This window comes from Gossypium hirsutum, chromosome A06 (assembly GCF_007990345.1).
Source record: "Gossypium hirsutum isolate 1008001.06 chromosome A06, Gossypium_hirsutum_v2.1, whole genome shotgun sequence".
NCBI lineage: Eukaryota > Viridiplantae > Streptophyta > Magnoliopsida > Malvales > Malvaceae > Gossypium > Gossypium hirsutum.
Window position 1 is genome coordinate 20253048 of NC_053429.1, and position 22635 is coordinate 20275682.

A 22635-nucleotide genomic window follows, 5' to 3' on the forward strand; every position below is an offset into this window, starting at 1 on the left:
CTTTTGAATTCTGAAATTTGAGCGAAATTTGACTGAAATTCCATCATATTAATTTCGCTCAAAACACTTTTGCTTTTTAATTAAACTTTTACTGTGCTTGCCGAAATTCCATGGCCACAAGTAGAATGAATAGAACATATCGACAAGTTGTGGAAAGTGCAAATAAACAAACAAGGTTACCAATAGACAGGTTGATGCAGCCACAGATAGAGCGTGGAGCTAAAGGCAATCATCATGGTAGTTATGGAAATGAGAAGGGCGAGGAGCCCCATAATCAGCCTCTTGGGGAGGGCTTGGAGAAAGTCGTCTTGTGCATAATGAGCAGTGAGGATGGACAAGAACATGAGAATGACTTTTCACTTTTCACTTTTAATGTCAGCATTGGTGCCACCTGGTACTGTGATGGCTGCAGCAAACACGACCGTGGCTATAAGTGCCGCTACCAACGAGAATGAATTTGCTGTATCCTTCATCCTTCTTTCTCCTTCCTAAACTAATTCCTTTTGTTCTTCAGTGAACATTCTGGGAGTCGGTCTTTCAATGTTCCTAACATCTTGATAGATATTCGGTACAACCTTTTCCGCTTTCTGGAGGGAGATGTTAATTCCGATATATCAGCTGTATCGTGGGTAACTCCGTTGAATGCTAAACCTTGTCGTCAGATTATGGATATGGAGCAATGGTTGTTTTATAGACTGAAATTTGACATAATGTAGCAATCTATGTTAATGCCGAATTTCCATCATATTAAATTTGACTGAAATTCCAACACGCTTTGGAATACCCGCCAACAACAGAAGAAACCATCAAAACCATATTTTTGGGAGGTTTCGTTGTTTTTCAATTTATAGCAATTATTAACCTGTTAACTCCTTTACCTATTTAAATATATCAGCCTTCAAATTCCCTTACCTTTTATACACGAACACTAATAATTTATGAAGAATATCCAAAAGAACCCTATTGTTTGATTCAATACTAATGGCAAACAACTTTTGGCAAACCACTTTTGTTGAATTGTGACTCTGATTATACCTTTTTTACATTTGTGTTTAGTTCTTCACTCGACATCAGTTTTGAGTTTAGTTTTTGAATAGTCTTGTGTCTTTATCCAAAAATGTTATGTTGTTGAAATTAGATCAGACTGGTTAGATTAAGAATCGCCAGTACATTGCTTTAGAGCAAGGAAAAGAGTTGGTTGATCTGTGAACTAGTACAAATCGGTAGAATTGAGATTAAAAACCAGTTGAATTGGTGGTTGAATCGAGTTTTATACTTTTTAATAATTTCTATGATTTTTTAATAATTTATTTAATTAAAACTGGACCAACGATTAGATTGATAATCGATGGCCTGATCGGTTTGATCACCGATCTGATCTCAAAAACCATGCAAAAATGTTCATTTAACTAATTGATACGGTCAAATAATTATATATTTTTCATCAATTACATGAAATTTATCTCTTAACATTTACCATTTTTTCACTTTCACATCGATTCTCAACCTTTAAAGTTTAGTGAAATTGCTTATATATATATATGATATATAAAAAACATGAATTTGAAGAAAAAAATTTAACTGACCAATATAATTTTTTTTTTCATTATATTCCTGAATTTGTCATATAAATATTTTTTAATTAGTTATAAGTTTTATCACATTTATAAATAAGAATTTTAATTTTACTAAAATATTTGATTAAATATTTATAATATTTATAAATAAGAATTCTGGTTCAATTCAAATAATTTTATTAAATGAATTTATATGATAAATAAATTTTAAATTTAATTAATTTATATTTAAATTATTATGTTTGATTAACTTAAAAATATAAAAAAATTGCATTACTTTAGTTTTAAATAATAAATTTTAATTATTTATATAATAAGCAACTTTATATTATATATATAATTTTATAAATAATAAAATTTGTATAATCTAACCTAATATATTATAATTGTATTATTTATATATTATGTGGGAATTATTATGGTCAATTCATTCACTATTGAGAAACACAAAAAATTTGAATAGTGATGGAACATTTTATACTTGATTGGATCGTCGGGTCCGAATTACAAGATGCTACATTCATTGCCAGAGTAATTACGATCTCAATTCCATATAATTCAACAATTTATACATGCTATTATGCTATTCAAATATATTCAAATTCAACATTTCATATGTATTACTCTAGTTGACACTTCCCATTCATGGTGCTAGTATGACACATACAATTCAAGGCCATTACAACTTTAGGTACATGCCACTTTAGATAACAAAATGAGACTACAAACTTTGTTGAGTTGAGAATTGCAGTTTGGATGTTGTTCATCCTTGAGTCTTCGAGATCTACTAATACTTGCACATGGAATAAATAAATCGTACGCTGAGCGATAAAGCTCAATGGTACTTTTATGATTCAAGTCGTATAAACGAAAATATTAACATGATAAAAATATAATTAATGCATGTTCAAGTTTCAATCATTTCAGTTTCACCTATTCATGTTATATATATACCATTTCATACACTATTTCAACTCATACCATTTAATTATATCATTATCTCATTTCTATATCGAATCTATTGATTCGTTTTGTTTCTATATTGGCTCTTTGTTTCCATTTCCACAAATTGTCTTTAATCATCTTTCACATATATGATCATTTTAATTCAAAATCATTTATCATGTTCTTATTTTATAATCCCTATTAACCGGAACAAACCTAGGGCAGATACACGGATCATTCGACCATCACACCAATTGACATCCAGTGCCTCATCAGAATGTCCAGAGTATGGTTTGTGCGCAATGCTCATTGGTATAACCAAAGTAAAATGTGTGCTTAGTGCTCATTGGTATATAATTAAAGTATAACTCGTACAAAATCTAATCCTATGACATGCCAGTTATATCTGACTCTACCTCAGATAGTTAATAGGGTAATCAACAATTAAGTCCATATATGTTCAATATCATAGTTCATATCATTTTCATTATCATTTCGTATCACTAATTATTTAACAGGTTCATATTATTCTCGTTTATGTTAAGCACATCTCAATTCAATTATAGACATATTTTCATCAAATACGAATTAATTCATATGATAAGTTTAAGCTTACCTTAACAATTAACAAGCAACAAACACGTATATATGTATAATGAACTTAAATAATAAAAGTATAAACTGAGTTTTCGTCACTCGTTTATAACTCTTGTTTTTCCATTCACTTGCGATGGCTTGACGTTGTTTTTCGCTACATTCAATAATGTAATTATAAAACAATATCAATTTACATCCCAATCATATTACAATATAGCTAACATACTTTGCATTTTATTCAGTTTAGTCCCTATACTCAAGATATACATGTATTTCGATATCTAACATCGTATTAAAATTTGATTTCACATTTTTTTATTAGGGATCTTATACTTTCTATATGTAGTATAATTTCATAACAATTTTCAATTTATTTAATTTAGCCCTTAATGCTACAAAGCTATCTAACAAGTTTAACTTAATTTCTACTTTAGTACTTATCACTATCTAAGCTTATTAACTATCAATTTCTTCAATTCAAGCTCAAATCATCAATCTCATTTTAATGGAAGCTTGCTAAATATCAACTAATTAAACAAATTAACACATGAACTAACTAAATCTAACTCTCATGATCATGAATCTATAAAGTTGGTTAGAGTGTTTAAATTTTAACAACTCTAAGGTAACAACCAATAAGACAATCAATGTGTACTTCATAAAAAAAAATAAAAAAGGGTAAAAGTTACACTTGTAACACCCAAAACCTGACCTAAACACTATGGCCGAATCTTGGGAATTATATTAACAACATTCGAAAATAATTTACTTGTTAAAGACAACTAGGTTCCTGTTGTTTTTATGAAAACTTTAAAATTTAAATACTGAGTGATTTTATATTTGAAAAAAATTCTTATTAAAACATGATTGTTTGAAAAGACGGTATTTATCGTAATGTCATTTTAAAGGAATTTGTAATTTAATTATTTCTTAAAATGGTTTTGAGTAAAAATCTTTTGCAATGGACTTTCAAAAATACTTAGAAAAATCATGAGTTATAATTTTGTTTAAAACAAGTAAAATCATAAATAATTTAGATAAACCTGATAATGTAAAATATCATAAACCTTATCAGTTTGCATGCATGCATGGAAGTTTTAAAGTTGTAAAATAAAGTAACACCCAAATAAAATGTCCAATGTCCAAAGTCAAGTATGAACTTGAAAGTAAAATAAATGATATGCAAGCTAATATAAAAGATTTTGAGAAAAAGAATTTTGACATGCATAAATTGCTTTTTAAAGTTCATGATAATCATCAAAAGCATCTTGAGTTGCTTAAGAGTGAAAAAACTCTAACAAAATTTTTGAAAAAGGAGAAAATTCAAAATAAAATTTTGTTAAAAATAGCTTTAATTTCTATAAACATAGAAGTCCCCAAAACTTTTATAACTTCTCAAGATAAGAACTTGATTTCTAAATGGATATCTAAAGTGACCAAAATTATAGAAACTAATGCTTATAAACCCAAAAGAATTTGGGTACCAAAAATCAAAACTTAATTCTATATTTGTAGGAAAATGAGCATTACTTCAAGGTGGAGAATTCACTTAAACACTTTTGGTACCTTGATAGTGCATGCTCAAAGCACATGACTGGTGACAAGAGCCATTTTATCAATTTCAAGCCTAAAAATGGAGGAGTAGTTGCATTTGGTGACAACTTTAAAAGGCAAGTAGAAGGAACAGGCTTTATTGGTAAAAACTCTTCAACTCTTATTAAAAATGTTCTTTATGTCAATGGTCTTAAACATAATCTACTTAGTATTAGTCAATTGTGTGATAGTGGTCTGAATGTCATTTTTGAATCTAATGGTTGTAAAATAGTTGACATTGTTTCTAATAAGATTATGCTTGTAGGACATAATATAAGAAATGTTTATATGGTGCATTTTGAAGATTTGCATGATTCACTCATATGCCTTGTTGCTAAAAATGAAAATAATACTTTATTATGGCATAGAAAACTAGGACATGCTAGCATAAGCATATTTCATAAACTAGTTAAAAATGACTTAGTGAAAGGATTACCTAAAATTGATTTTTAATTAGATAAAATTTGCGATGCATGTGTTAAGGTAAACATAAAAGAGTTTCCTTTAAACCTATTAATAATGTATCAACTAGTAGATTTCTTCAACTAATTCACATAGACTTATTTGGTCCAATTAGGACAACTAGCTTGGGTGGAAAACAAGATGCTTTTGTGCTTGTTGATGACTATTCTAGGTTTACTTGGGGTTCTTTTCTTAAGTACTAAAGATGAAGCTTTAGAAAAAATTCATCACATTTTCAAAAATGAATCAAAATGACAAAGGTTACTCTATCACTAGTGTTAGAAGTGACCATGGAACCGAATTTCAAAATCTTGGGTTTGAAAATTTTTGCAACTCAAATAGAATTAGCCATAATTTTTCTACACCTAAGACCCCTAAACAAAATGTAGTTGTTGAGAGGAAAAATAGAACTCTAGAAGAAATGGCTAGAACTATGCTTTGTGAAACTAATTTACTAAAATATTTTTGGGCGGAAGCCACAAACACCGCTTGCTATGTTGTTAATAGAGTAATGATTAGACCTATTTTAAAGAAAACTCCATATGAACTTTTCAAAAATAAAAAACCTAACATTAGTTATTTTTATCCATTTGAATGCAAGTGTTTTATTTTAAATAATGAAAAAGATAATATTGGTAAATTTGATGCAAAGAGTGATGAATGAATTTTCTTGGTTATTCTTTAAATTCTAAAGCTTTTCGAGTGTTTAACAAAAGAACCTTAGTAGTAGAAGAGTCTATACATGTTTTTGATGACTTTAACCTTCTTCCTAGAAAGGATTCTTGTGTTGATAATGATGATGCATAAATTTTTAATAGTAATTGATGATCGTTTTATGAACCACTAAACTAGACTACGATCATGACTAAGGCAAGTGCAACTATCGAATGATAGTATTAGTTACGGTGAGTCCAGAGTATTGTATCCACAAGGACTAAAAGTACTAGTATTAACTATCTTTCTATTATTTAGCCTAAAATAAAAGGGATTTGTTTTAATCAAATTTAACTAAACTAATTAACTAATGAACGTGATAGAGAATGAAGAAAGTAATCGAATAACCAATAATAAAGACAATACCCAAGGAAGAATCCACCTAGACTTCACTTATTATTCCGATTCTGAATCTAACGATTTATTCATTCGTCTTGATCCGTAGAAATCTTTAAATTATGTTAATATCTCTTTCGAGACTAAAAATAACAGACTCTAGTTGATTAATTGAAATCTCTTTCTAATTAAAACCCCTATTGTCGCATTAACTCGATCTATGGATTCCCTTATTAGATTTGACTCTAATCCGACAGATTTATGTCGCCCTATTTCTAGGGTTGCATGCAACTTCGCTTAATTATGTAAGATCTACTCTTAAACAGGGACTTTTGCTCCACTGAATAAGCACATCAACTTGAATTAATCTCCTGAGAATATTAAGACAAGAATTAAAAAAACATAATTAAGAACAAGAACAAATATTTATCATTAAATTCATAATATTAAACAACAAGATCCGTCTTAGGTTTCATCTTCCCTAGGTATTTAGGGAGTTTAGTTCATAATGTAATAGGAAAACATCTCAAAAATAGGAAAATAACAAAACATAAAGAAACCCAGAAACTTCGAGAGAAATTGAAGGGAGATCTTTAGTCTTGAAGGAGATCCTGCTTCCGAGCTGATTCCAATGGCTGTCTTCGAGTATTTCTGTCTTCTATTCTCTATCCCCCTTTAATCCTCTTCTCATGTGTTTAAATAGACTTTTGAATGCCCAAAATAGTCCAAAATTAGCCTTTTTCGAGTAGAATTAAAATAGGACTCGACAGGGACACGACCGTGTGACACGCCCATGTGAGGGTGTTCAGGCCGTGTGAAATTCTGAGTTGGTTTAAGTTGATATGACCATGACACACGGGCGTGTGGCTTGCCTGTGTGTCTAACACGGGCTTGTCGATTAACCATGTGGAAGTGCCTAGGCCGTGTGGAACACTGAAATCAGCCTATTTTGTCCGTTTTTGGCTCGTTTCTTGCTCTTTTCACTTTCCTATGCTCTCCTGAGTATAAAACATGAAATTAAAGGATTAGGAGGATCAGATTCGGTAAAACTAATAATAAATCATCCATAAATATGCCAAGAATGGGATAAAAATATGTATATATTATGGTTTATCAAATATCCCCACATTTAAGCATTTGCTTGTCCTTAAGCAAAATCCTCAACTCACAATTAAAATAAATTCTTCTCAACTTATAATTGTCATCAATAATGTTTCGAAGTAATCCACAAGTAATCCTACATTGAGAGTTTAACTAAAAGACCATCAAATTTTCAAACAATCCAAGTTGAACATTTTATCACGAAAATATAGGTATTTCCTTTTATCTAAGTATTTACCTTTAATTCAAAATCGCACAGAGTTGGCATCCTCACTAAAGATTCGCTCAAATCACGCAAGGTGTTTAAGGTTAAAAAATAAGCGCTCAATTAGTCAAACATGAAAAGTTAATACTATAGGCTTGCATGAAAATCAAATCTCCACCACTTTAAATGAGATGATACACAAATCAAAAGGTCTTTAACATGGTTGTAATGGGGCTTGGGTTAAAGGTGTGGATAATGGCTGAAAAGGAAGGATAGAATCGAGATTGAATTGATAAATTAGCTAGCTAGAAAAACTAACACTAAATAATTACATCAATCGAATTTATTAACGAGAAACATGAGCTTCTTCACAGAATATAGAATTAAATACTTAGCTCATAACAGAAAACTAATAAGAATCAACATAAATATATATATTCATATTTTTTTTGAGAATAAGAACAAGTCAAATATTTAGAACTACTAATTGAATAGGAAAACATAGCAAGGCAATTATTCAAATCAAATCTCGACAAAATAAGGATCATATTAAATAGGGAAAATTCTCAAGGAATCAAAAAGAGGTTAATGGGTTAATGTTAAGGGTGAATTAAGAGGGAGGTTTTAAGCTCAAGGGGGTTCACTAAGGGTTAATTATGAAGGTAGGCCTTTTAGGCAGTGAGTGGATTAAAACCTAAGTGTCTTTATCATCTCAGTGTATCAAATCAAAGGTGTCGTCTCGACATGTATAATCGAAACAAGTTTTAGAATAACAAATTAGTATTGACACACTCATAAGCAACAATAAAAGTGAGCAATAAGGGATATATGCTCTAAAGGCTCAAAATCTCACAAAAATTATGGCTTTTAATGTCAATCCTGTGAATTTCAAATTTCAAGATAATACCTAAATTTGGGGAAACAACCTAAAAATTTTTAATTCTCAAAAATAAACTTATCATGCTTGATTCTCTAATGTCTTAAATTTTAAACAATCAATGCACGATTACCTATGATTTAATCCAAAATATATAAATAAAAATAATTAGTCAATCAAAATTCATTCTAATAGTAATATGAGAAAATTACTTAAGAACGAGATAGAAATTCAGGGATTTTCTGATAATCATATAAATAACCTCCCCCTGCTTAAGATGTACATTGTCCTCAATATACAAAGATAGATAATAATAATATAAGCATAATATCAGAAGAGAGGGAGAGAAGTGAAACTACCTTGAATTTTTGGATGAAATCCTTGGAATAGCGAAAGCTAAAATTGTAGATAAGGCCAATGAAATGCATGATTCTGAGTTACTAATAAGAAAATAAACACAACTATGGAAAATAATTAAGTGATTACTTGATAATAACCATAAAGATAAACATAAAATATAAAACAAAAGTCTTCAAAGAAAAAGAAAAAGAAAAAGAAAAAGAAAAAGAAAAAGAAAAAGAAAAAGAAAAAGAAAAAGAAAAAGAAAAAAATAATAAAATAAATAGACTCAAAGGTCCTCATTATCGGATGCCTCGGGGGTCGATAGTGCCGAAGGAGAGATGTGAATGTGGTGGCAAATCTGTCGAAGAGTGGCATTGATGCTGTCGAACTGCTCAAAACACTGCTGCTCAAAGCAAGTGAGTCGCTCAGATATATCTGTCAAGGTGGCAGCAGTGGGGCGGTGACTCTGTGATAGTGGTGGAGGTGGGTCCTCATAAAGGAGAGGAACATCATTAGTAATGTCATCTGGATCATTCTGACCATAAGAACGAGCTAAATGGTACTGAGAGAGATAGAATCCATAACGTCGCTTGATCATCCTCATGTGGATCATACTAGAAATTCCTTGAGGAGACATCTGGCCTACCAGTGTGAGTGTCGATGACATCTCTAGAGTGTCGAGGAGACCGAAGTGTCAAGCGAGATGAGTCACGTAAGGGCCGAGAAAGATGGGGCCCTTCTTATGGTGTTTAGTTTGGTTGCGGTAAGCGAGTGCGATGAAATACGCCAAATCAAACACATGTTCGGTAGTCAGGCTCCACAGGAAATAGGCACCACAAGTACTAACCACTCCTGTGCTCTCTCTCTGACCTGTCAAAGTGTGAGCTAGTAGGGCGTGAATATACCATAGGGCTAGAGAGAGGTGCGTCACCTTCAAGTGACTTACGTCATAGTTAGTTAGGCCGCCCGTGAGCTCAATCCAACATTGCGAAGGTGAGTAATGAATATGTCCATGAAGCTAAAGAAAGTCCTCGGTGCTCATGAACTCTTCTGTGTAAAGTCCCAAAGTAGCACCGAACTCTAGGACGCTCATGTGTCGCACTAGCCCACCAAGGCGAAAGGTGACAGTGCCGGGCTCGTCATGGACTGACATGACCTGCTGGATTAAAAATGTAGCACCGAACTCTAAGGTAAGCTCCGAGTAGTTGGGCTTGATAATGGTGAAGAACCTATTCCACGGGGCTGTGGTAATAATCGCGCGCATATCATCAACCAAACGAACCTGCTCTAGCGCGACCCAATCAATGCAACGACCCACATCGAGGGGTCGTACGCTGAGAAGCTGATATAAATCCTCCTGATTGCTCGATGGAAATTGGGAAAAGGGTGGTGAGTTGCGACCGAAGAGCTCGAGGAGGTTGCTCTAGGACCCTTCCACTTTTTCGAAGCGGGGAGACCACTTTTGACTTGCCTCGTGTGTTCGTCATAATGGGCATGCAAAATATTTTAGAATGAATGAACACACTTAATAGAGGTATGTAAGGAGAGAATAAAAATTTAAACGAAGCTCCAAAATTGGAAGAAAGTAAACATAGAATATAATGGGGCTAAGAAACAACATGCTTATTAAGAGAAATCTAAGACCAATCCATGAAGCAACAGAGCAAAAAAAAATTATAAAACTAAGAATAGCAATGAAAATAGAAGATATGCAGAAGACTAATGGAATTAGCAGAAGTAAATGAAATCAAATGACTGAAAATAATGTTTAGAATTTAATGAAGAAAAAACACAAGATTATCATCAAGGAATTAACTAACTAATCAAGAACAAAATAGTAAGTAAAATCAGTAGAGACAAAGAGAAATAAAATAAAATAAAATAAAGAAACAAAATAAAAAATAATAATTAAACTAATAATAATAAAGGAAGACAAGAACAAGGTTTGAGAAGGGGTGACCAATGGTAGGGTTGGTAGTCGGTGAAGTCGCACGGACGTTAGAGCTGGGCTAGATGGTGTGAGTGGTGGTGGCCATGGCGAGGGGAAGGGATAGGAATGCAGCAGTAGGGCTGGGTTGTGGGGATAAAAGCTTGAGGTGATGTTGGATGGTGGTGAAGGGATAAGTGAGGAATGGGAAAAATGGGAGGAAAGTGTATGCGAAAAAGGGTTGAGGAGTACACAGCGAGGCTAGGTGGCTCGAACGGTGGTCGGACGGAAGGGAGAATGGAGTTGCGGGGGCTAGGGTTGGGGGAATTTGGGGGACAAGAGAAAAGAATGAAGAAAGGGGCTAAGGTTTTTTTTTATGGTGAAACAGTAGTGTAACGGCCCTGTGTTGGGCCACACGAGGTGTCACATACCCGTGTGGTTCAAATCTAGCCTGTATTCATTGCGAGCATTGAATGGTCATTCATCACACAGCTTGGGACACGCTCGTGTTTTTAGGCCATGTGGTTTACACGACCGTGTCGTACGGCCGTGTTCTATGTCCTTCGCTTCTCCCACACCCGTATGGCTCGCCCACACACCCGTGTAACATCCCACACGCTCGTGTGGCCAGGTCGTGTCTCGCACACGATCGTAGGCCTTTCCCGTGCGGCTCTCTGACCTATTTAAAATTCAAAAAAGTAAGCTTTATGTTTCACACAGCGAAGGACATGCCCGTGTATCCTGGACGTGTGCTTTACACGGCCGTGTCGCACGGCCGTGTGGCTCGAGTTTGTGGCCGTGTGTATGTCGATACTTGGGAATTTTTAGTCCTGTTTCCACACGACCAAGGACACGCCCATGTGTCCTGGTCATGTGGGTCACTGTACCTGTATTAAAATATGAAAAATAGAGAAAATAAACTAGTTAGTGGTGTTAGTGCTTGGGTTGCCTCCCGAGAAGCGCTTATTTAAAGTCTAAGCTTGAACTTACCTCTCATTTGCCTGGTCATGGTGGGTTGAGGAGTTGGAACTCCTCATTCTTGCTATCAATCTTATCACAATAAGGTTTTAGACGAGTACTATTTATCTTGAAAGTGCCGAATTTGGAATGAGTTACCTCGACTGTACCGTATGGGAAAACGTTTAATACCGTAAAAAGGAATTGCTCCATTAGGCTCAGAGGTTAAATTGATTCGATTCACCCTTAAGTTTATCATGACACTACTTTGGTTCATCGTGTATTCTCAGTTTCTCCTTAACTTTTGTTTGCCATTCATCTAGTTCCTCGATTCGTAATATTCGTTCATCAAGAGTTGTTCATGGCTCCATCACTTTATCCCTAGGGATTTCCTTTACAGAAGTTTGAGCCAAAATGTTATTCTCATGGAAATAACTTGTAATATCTTCTCGATCACTAGATAGTTTAACGGAATCACGACCTTGAAGTTTAATCGTGTCATCACCTACATGAAGCGTTAGTTCTTCTGTACCAACATCAATAATAGTTCTAACAGTTGCTAAAAAGGGTCTACCCAGAATTAAGGGTACGTCACTGTCCTAATCCATGTCTAAGACAACAAAATCCACTGGGAATATAAATTTGTCAATTTTAACAAGCACATCTTCAACAATACCCCTAGGAGATCTAATAGTTTTATCAGCCAATTGAATACTTATCCTAGTTTGTTTGGATTTCCTAAGACCTAGTTGTTTAAACATTTTATAAGGCATGACATTAATACTAGCCCCTAAATCAGCCAAGACATTTTTAACGTCTAAACTACCAATTAAAAAAGGAATAGTAAAACTCCCTGGATCTTTTAATTTGCTAGGTAGTCTATTCTGCAAGATTGCCAAGCAAACTGCATTTAACTCCACATGATATGACTCATCTAACTTCCGTTTGTTTGCTAAGAGCTCTTTTAAAAATTTAACTATGTTTGGCATCTGCGAAAGAGCTTCAATAAACGGTAAGTTAATATGTAATTTTTTAAGTAGTTTAAGGAATTTATCAAATTGTTTTTCCGTGTGGTCTTTCCTTGTCGCATTGGGGTATGACACACAAGGTGTATACTCTTTACTTACCGGTTTTGGTTCATTATGGCTCAGCTCAAACTTACCCTTACCTACAACCTTTTTTTGTCTCGGTTCTGGTTCATTTCCTACTAACCCTTCTTCGTCGCGCACAGTGATAGCATGGAGTTGCTCCCTTGGGTTAGTTTCAGTGTTACTTGGCAAGCTACCTTGTGGTCGTTCAGAGATCAACTTGGCAAGCTGTCCTATTTGAGTTTTGAGCCCTTGAATCGACGCTTGCTGATTCTTAAACACAGTTTCGGTGTTTTGGAAGTGTTTTTCTGACACCAAGATGAACTTTGTAAGCATCTTTTCAAGGTTCGACTTTTTCTCTTGCTGGTAAGGTGGCTGAAAGCCTGGAGGGGGTTGTTGTCTTTGGTTTCCTTGACCACCCCATGAGAAATTGGGATGATTCCTCCAACCTGCATTATAATTGTTACTATAGAGATTATTTTGAGGTTTAGAATTGTTACCTATATAGTTGACTTGATCGTTCTCTGTGCTTAGGTTGTAGGATGGATATTCTGCGCTGTGCACCCGTCCTTCATTTGAATCACACCTCATTACTGGATGTACCTGAGTAGAACTATACAAACCATCAATCTTTTTATTCAAAAGCTCTACCTTCTTAGATAGCATAGTGACCGCATCGAGGTTGAAAACACCAGCTGCTTTTGTTGGCTTTGTCTGCATAACTTGCCACTGATAATTATTCAATGACATATCCTTTATAAATTCATAAGCATCTTCAGGTGTTTTATTATTGATAGTTCTACTGGCAGCTGCATCGATCATTTGTCTAGTTGAGGGATTTAAACCATTGTGGAAGGTTTGAACCTGCAACCATAGAGGTAACCCATGGTGAGGACACCTTCTCAATAAGTCATTGTATCTCTCCTATACATCATAAAGTGTTTCTAAATCGATCTTCACAAAAGAAGAGATATCATTCCTCAACTTAGCCATTTTAGCCGGCAAAAAATATTTAAGTAAAATTTTTTTGGTCATTTGTTCCCAAGTAGTGATGGACCTTCGTGGTAGAGAGTTCAACCACTGTATAGCTTTATTTCTCAATGAAAAGGGAAACAACTGAAGGCGAATGGCATCGTCAGAAATGCCATTTATTTTAAACGTATCGTAGAATTCCAGAAAGTTTGCTAAATGCGTATTGGGGTCCTTGTCCTGCAAACCATCAAACTGAACAAACTATTGTATCATTTGAATAGTGTTAGGTTTCAGTTCAAAATTATTTGCAGCAATAGCAGGTCGAACAATACTCGATTCAGTTCCTGTTAAAGTAGGCTTAGCATAATCATACATAGTACAAGGAGCAGGATTCTGATTAACAGGATTTGCAGTAACTACAGGAGGTAGCAGATTATTCTGATTATAGGCCATTTCTTCAGTAAAATTTGTAACATCTTCTTGCTCTTCCTCTATGTATTGTAGACTTCACCTTATTTCTCTTCAATTTCTGTAGGCTGTTCTTTCTATTTCACTATTGAAAAGCAAAGGTCCTGACGAGTTCCTTTTAGTCATAAACTAGAGACACTTGCTAGAAGCAATTTAAAAAGAAAAATTAGAAAAGAAAAATTAAGCTAAAAACAAAAAGTAAATTGCAATAAAAGTAAAAATGACTAAAGTAATAAAAATCAAGCGTTTCTAATATCTTAGTCCTCGGCAACGGCGCCAAAAACTTGATGATCGTTTTATGAACCACTAAACTAGACTACGATCACGACTAAGGCAAGCGCACCTATCGAATGATAGTGTTAGTTACGGTGAGTCGAGAGTATCGTATCCACAAGGACTAAAAGTACTAGTATTAACTATCTTTCTATTATTTAGCCTAAAATAAAAGGGATTTGTTTTAATCTAAATTTAACTAAACTAATTAACTAATGAACGTGACAGAGAGTGAAGAAAGTAATCGAATAAAAAATAATAAAGACAATACCCAAGGAAGAATCCACCTAGACTTCACTTATTATTCCAATTCTAAATCTAACGATTTATTAACTTGTCTTGATCTGTAGAAATCCCTAAATTATGTTAATATCTCTTTCGAGACTAAAAACAAATGACTTTAGGTTGATTAATTGAAATCTCTTTCTAATTAAAACCCCTATTGTCGCATTAACTTGATCTATGGATTCCCTTATTAGATTTGACTTTAATCTGACAGGTTTAAGTCGGCCTATTTCTAGGGTTGCATGCAACTCCGCTTAATTATGTGAGATCTACTCTTAAACAGGGACTTTTGCTCCACTGAAGAAGCACATCAACTTGAATTAATCTCCTGAGAATATTAAGACAAGAATTAAAAAAAAAACATAATTAAGAACAAGAACAAATATTTATCATTAAATTCAGAATATTAAATAACAAGATCCGTCTTAGGTTGTCTTCCAATGGCTGTCTTTGAGTATTTTCTGTCTTCTATTCTCTGTCCCCCTTTGATCCTCTTCTTGTGTGTTTTAATAGACTTTTGAATGCCCAAAATATCCCAAAATTAGCCTTTTCCGAGTAGAATTAAAATAGGTCTCGACAGGGACACGGCCGTGTGACATGCCCGTGTGAGGGTGCTCAAGCCATGTGAAATTCTGAGTTGGTTTAAGTCGATACGGCCATGACACATAGGCGTGTGGCTTTCCTGTTTGTCTAACACGGGTGGTGGATTAACCGTGTGGAACACTGAAATCAGCCTATTTTGTCCGTTTTTGGTTCGTTTCTTGCTCTTTTCACCTTCCTATGCTCTTTTGAGTATAAAACATGAAATTAAAGGATTAGGAGGATCGAATTCGATAAAAATAATGATAAATCATCCATAAATATGCCTAGCATGGGATAAAAATATGTGTATATTATGGTTTATCAGTAATTGTAACACCTCAAACCCGGCCTAGACGTTATGGCTGAATCTGGAGATGTCATAGAGAATGGGTTTGATTACGTACAATCATTTCAATCTTCGATCTCATGTTCTTTATACCATTTCCAAAAGCATTGATTAATTAGGTTATTTGTAAAAACTTGTTTTTACAGTGGATTCTTTGCAAATCGATATGTTTTTGAAATCCGTCTTGTGTTTTTAGGAAAACCTTTGTTCAAGTAGGAACCATTGATTTTAAGAGAACAATTTATCACGGCATGCATATCGTTAATAAACCAAAATTCGCAGTTAAAAACCTTAGAGTCCAGAGAGTCCCAAAATTTACAAACTCCTAGGAAATAACCCCAAATAATAAATACAAAAAATTAACAAGTCCAAACAGTTTTACTAAAGAGTGGTCACCACTGAGTCCCTGCCGCACCGACATGCCTAAGACTATGGATTACTTGAAAGAATAGACAAACAGAGGTGAGTTTATGTAAACTCAGTGTATAACCTAACAGAATTAAGCTTGCAAGCATATAACACAAAACACAAACTCAAAAACATATACAGGTACGGACTCATGTCCCTTTTTAGATACAGTAACAGAACTAGATACAGATATAAATACAAATATTCAAAATCCTACCACTATCCTCTAAACACCATCTCCGACCATCCTATCACACCATGTAGGGTTAAAAACACCCACCCGGCCCTATACACCACTTCGTGTCATTAAGACACATATTAGATATAATGTGCAGCCAAGCTTGAAAATATAGGCATTTAACGCCGATCATAATACTTCCTCCTCATAACAAATCCCACCCCAAAATAGAAACAGATACAGAGCATACATACAGAATTAACAGATAAAACAAGCTTAACATGCTTACTTAAACAGATAATAGATATACATAACACAACCATGCTTAGAATAGTATATCGATCTAACAGATCACATAGTTTTAGGGTCTAGTTAGCCCTTACCGACCCTACGGTAGGCCCACAGTCGATTAGGATGACCTGTGCGACTTTACAAAAAAAAGTCAGTATAACGGGCCCACATGTCTGTGTGGGCCCACACGCCCAGATTGGCCATGCCCATATGGCCACACGGCCTGGCCCAAAATCCACACGCCCGTGTGGGCCTACGCGCTTAACTTGGCTTAGCCCATGTGGCCCACATGGCCATACTCGAGCCACCACACGGCCGTGTCTTGCGCACGGCCATGCTTTCGTTGACTACACGGCTATATGGCCTTTCATGTGGGCAGCCACACGCTCGTGTGGCGTTGACAGTGGCCATTTTTGGCTTTTGTCAAAACCTCGATTTCTGCATTTCGAGTACACACCTGGTATTGGTTCAATGTGAAAACACTCACGAGATCACTAGAACTTAAAGTTGACCAATTAAAACCTGAATTAATCTCTTAAAATGATATTAAACCAAACTATCTCGTAAAAGACACTCCTTTAATTTACCAAAACCATTTACCTTAGAACGAACAACGATGCTTATGAAAAATTAAGGCACCAATTGGAAACCTCCAGCCTCTTGAACTTCTCCTAAACACAAAACGAACTCCATCAATCCAAGGTTCATTAACCAAAGCAAAAACCGCACTTACCATACTTACTGATAACGCACCAAAAATGCCAGAATAGTGAGACACGAAAATTTGATAGAAGGTAAAAAAAAGAAAATAAAATCGGTGACAAGAAAGAGAGGGTGGAGACGGTAGAGAACAAGAACAGAAAAGTTCACGTTAGAATCTTGGGAATTTTGGAGGGGAGAGGGAAATTTTGGAAAAAGAATAAAAAAAATAAAAAAAATCAAGGATTAACTCCCACATCCCTCAAATCACTCCCCACTATCCTACTACTCAGAATTCCAATTGCACTGAAACACTTGCATAGAACCGAGCAAAAATAAATACCCTTGCTTGTGTAGGGATTCGAACACAGGATCTCCATCACCTTGACATTCACTCAACCACTAGACTAGCAGACCCATTTTGATATGAAATTACAGATGAATAAATATAAGCCCACTGAATAAAGATAAGACTTAATTCCAAACATAAGCAAAATTGCTAAAGGTAGGGCTTGAACTTGGGACCTCACACACACACACTCATAACACTTAACCACTGAAGTAGATACACATTTGTGTCAAAATTTTACAGAAGCAGACATAAGAAATTTGGGGCGTTATAGTAATGATAAAGATTGTCAATCATCAAGTGAGAAGATTTAAGAACAAACACAAGATGCTCTAGAAAAGCTTACAATAGAGGAAAGGGAAGTCACTCGTCCAAGAGAATTCAACTATGTAAAGGATGGTAAGATATTAAGAGATCCATCAAAAGGGGTAACTACTAGATCTTCTTTTAGAAATACTTGTAATTTTGTTGCATTTATCCCATGCATTGAGCCTAAAAATATCAAAGAAGCATTAAATGATGAATATTGGATATTGGTTATGTAAGAAGAGTTAAATCAATTTTAGAGAAGTTGTAACGACCCATTTTTCAATAAAATTAGAATAGTGGTTTTGGGACTGCAAGTCCGACCCAAAAATATGATTTATTTTTATTTCATTATATGGTCTGTAATATAATAGACATGTCATGTGAAAATTTGGAAACGAAAATTTTATCGATTAAGTGCTTAATTACAAGAAGGACTAAATCGCATAAAATGCGAAAGTTGAATTCTAATAGCTATAAGGATCAAATAGCTATGGAATTCAAAACTTAAGGTCTTTATATGGTAATTAGACCATTAAGAAAAGTATGTAGATTTTTCTTGGTGACTCATCCATGGAATTATAAAAGAACGGCAAGGACTAAATTAAAAATACCAAAATACTTAATTAATTAAAAGATGAAAAGAAATATATCATCTTATTTTCATCATCTTTAACCTAAAAATTTTATGGAAACCCTAGGAGAGAGGGGAAACTTTCAAGGATTAATTGGATCCGGACAACACCAATTTGAGGTTAGATCGAGGAAAAGAAAAGATTTTGGATTAGTAGACTTTTACGCGAACAAGTGTCGAGGTAAGTCCATGTAACTTAATCCAGTATGTAAATATGTTTAATTGAATGTTGAGTTGTATGGAATGTGATTTATATTGATATACATTAACTTAATACATCCTTAAAATGGTGATAAAGGGTTAAGTCCTAATTGAATATTGAATTCTGATGATTGTATGCGCTTTCCCTAAACAAATAGGGTCCTGCATTTGTTGCGGACATGATTTATCTCAGAGGAGTAATGCCAATGACCTTGTTATAGAAAGAATTTTGCCCGAATGGGTAATCCCGATATAATATCTCTCGAGTATACGTTATGATTAGGGTTTAGCCTGGATTGGTAATCCTAATCGAGCTCCTCTGAGCTTACGTTATAAAAGAGATTTAGCTTGGACTAGTAATCCTGTTATATGATGTCTGACTTGAGAGAATGTTTCTTGGTGAAGTGCCCTAATAGGTACCCTTGAATAAGAAATTGACGGATTACCGAATCGTGCACTTCGGGTGTAGTACTTGTGCATCTATCGGGATTCAATGATTCAACGGACATAAAACTCTTGACATGGCACGAGAACTTTGAGATGAATTGATAATGACTTGAAAGAATATTGCTTGATGAGCTCATCTATGTTACTTGATTGATATGAAGATTTTGGTGACTAACATGTTTGATTGCATGTATGTGGTTAGGAAAATTTAGCCAAATGGATGGAAACATACATTGTATGCCTAGATTTAATAAGTAAGATTGGTAAGTTTAGTTTTCATTATTCAAACTTACTAAGCATGTAATGCCTACTCCGTTTTATTTTTCCCTTGTTTTGTAGTGCTGGGAAGCTCGTGAAGGTTGGAAGATCATTGGAGCATCGTCACACTATCAACTAGCTATTTTGGGTATATATAGTGAAATTATTTTGGTATAATAACATGTATAGGACAACTTGACCAATAGTGGCTTGAAATGCTATTTTGTAACCTAGCCATTGAAATGGCTAGTAATGGTTTATTTTGGTATTACTAAGTATATTATCATGTTATATATTTACACATGAGATATGTTAAGAATATGTGATTAATGTTGTGTATTGCTTAAGTTCATCCAAGGTAAGTTTACAAACACATATGCATGTGATGGTATGCTATGTTAAATGATGAAATTGCCTATTTTGAATGCTTGGAATGGTTGATATTGGTTGTGTGTTTCAAGTGCAGGTCTTGGGTGAAATTTTGAGTGAGAAATGAAGCTAGAAATGGTTTCATTTTGTCCACACGGGCAGACACACGGGCGTGTGTCTAGACCGTGTGTGACACATGGCCTGGTAACATGGGCATGTGGTTAGGCTGTGTGTCCCCTAGACCTTAATTTTGAAAACCAGAATTGTAATGCCCCCTTACCCGAGACCGTCTCCGGAGTCGAGCATGAGACGTTACTAAACTTTTTTTTAGGATTTAAACTAGTTCAAACAATTCTCGTAGTAAACTATCCATCTGCGTTACAGACGCAAAAAAAAATCATATCTCGAGTTAAGAAACTCGAAATCCAATTCCATAAATTTTCCCTGAAACTAGACTCATATATCTACTTACTCATATAGCTACTCTGACCCCTGTGCACTACGAATCAAATTTATTTCTGTAAAGAGATCCAATGACCATTCCGTTTGCTTCTCTTAAAAATAGACTCAATAAGGAATCCATAAATATAAAGTGTGAGTCCTAATTATTGTTACACAATTTATGGTGAATTTCTAAAGTTAGAACAGGGGATCCAGAAATTGCTCTGATCCTGTTTCACCAAAATGTAAATATCTCATAAAATACAACTCTGTTACCTATTTTGTTTCTTCCAAATGAAAATATATTCATTAAGATTTAATTCCATATTTTATTAATCATCTAATTCTATCTCCACTATTTTTAGTGATTTTTCAAACTCACATCACTGCTGTTGTGTGATTCTGTTTTATAGCCAATTTCACCATTTTATGTTTTTCCATGGATTAGGAAATACATTAAGCATACATAACACTAAATATAAATTTTGATTAGCCATTCCAATAGATAATCATCAACAAGCATTTCCACATCACTCATTCACCATACAATAAGATTATATACACAAAAGGATCATAATGCTATACATGCCATATTCCTAAAATATGCAAGCCACTATACCGAGGTGGTCCGTTGATAGTGTGAACGTGCCTCTGACCGTCCCGATCTCCAAGCCGGCTTGTCAAAACTACAAGGAATGGAAGGGAGGGAGTAAGCATAAATGCTTAGTAAGTTCACATGTAAATAGCAAGTAACATAACCATGCAATAATACGAAGTCCACATTTGCATAATATCACCAAAGCATTCATATCATATTTCTCATTTGTGATCCTACCATATTATTGTTATATTGAAGTCTCAACCCGAGGGTTAAGTACATACCTGTACAAAGTATCCGTTCTACAACACTTATGAACTAGTCACTTTCATCTCGAGAATTCTTCCATTTCACTAGAACTTTACCCGTTGAACACATTGGAATATAATTCGGATACACAAAATCAAGCTACCATAATTTCACCCATAATGAACTCGGAACGCAACTCAACGAGCTCGGGTGTTCCCATAAGTGAACTCGGAACGCAACTCAATGAGCTCGGATCTCAATTTCCTAGTGACATGTCACTTGTATCCTAATCTATTCCTAATGTTCAAATGGGATTTTCCTCGATCATACTCCTTTGCCATCTTCCACGAAATGTCGAAATCGATACTTCGGTGATAGTTCATACTCGTCAAGTAATTCACATAATTACATATTATTCAACAATAACTACAAAACATAACATTTCATGATAATAAGCATCATATTATATAAACAACATTAAATTGCTTAAAACAACAATTATGTTACCCTATTTACTCATGAACTTACCTCAGTACAAAATGTATAAAGGATACAATTTAGCTCGAAATCTTTTCTTTTCCCCGATCAAGGTCGATTCCACATATATCTTGATCTATAATAACACATTTGACTTATTAATGTCTCACATTACTCAAATTACTCCAAAAACATCCTATGGCAAAAATTACAAATTTTACCCCTAAAGTTTCACAAAATTACGATTTTTCCCCTGGCTCGGAAATTAAACTTCATCTTATTTTCTTATGTTTTATGACATGCTGATCATTTTTCCCTTCTATAGCAACATCAAATTCACACTCTATCATGTATTTATGAACATTAGGTATTTTTACCGATTACGTCATTTTAGTCGTTTTTACGTAAAATCACTTAGCAAAAGTTGTTTAACACAATCTCAAGCTTCATATTCTACCATAAAACATCAAAATTCTTGCATATAATTCATGGGTAAATTTTTAATTATAAAACCTAGCTCAAAATATTGGTAGAAATAGGTAAACCGAGCTACGAGAATTTCAAAAATGTAAAGAACATTAAAAACGGGGCCAGGATTGACTTACTATTGAGCTTAGAAGTTGAAGAAAACCTAGCTATGGTAGCAAGTAAAATTCAGCAGCAACATGAAGAAGATGAATGGATTTTTTTGCTTAATTTTTCCCATTTTAATTCATTAAAATCCAAATGACCAAAATGCCCTTCCTTACTAAACTTTCAAAAATTCCATCCATGTCCAATTTTTGTCCAAAAACTTAGAAATTGGTCAAATTTCTATTTAAGGCCTCTTAATTAATATTCCAAAGCAATTTCATACTAGAAATTCTAGAATGCAAGTTTTGCAACTTATTCAATTTAGTCCCAAATTTCAAATTAAGCACTTTATGCATAGAATTTCTTCACGAAACTTTCACACAATCATGTAATCATATCATAGACCTCAAAATAATTATAAAATAATTATTTCTATCTTTGATTTGTGGTCCCAAAACTACTATTCCGATTAGGCCCTAATTCGGGATATCACAAGAATGCTCAGAATTG

General features: G+C 34.3%; 1 non-coding gene across 1 annotated transcript; it reads left to right on the forward strand.

Moving 5' to 3' along the window:
• The first annotated feature begins 13601 nt into the window (after positions 1-13601).
• LOC121231016 (small nucleolar RNA R71) lies at positions 13602-13708 on the forward strand. The gene has a single exon (XR_005929085.1). It is a non-coding gene; the product is annotated as a small nucleolar RNA R71 (small nucleolar RNA).
• Positions 13709-22635: the final 8927 nt, after the last annotated feature.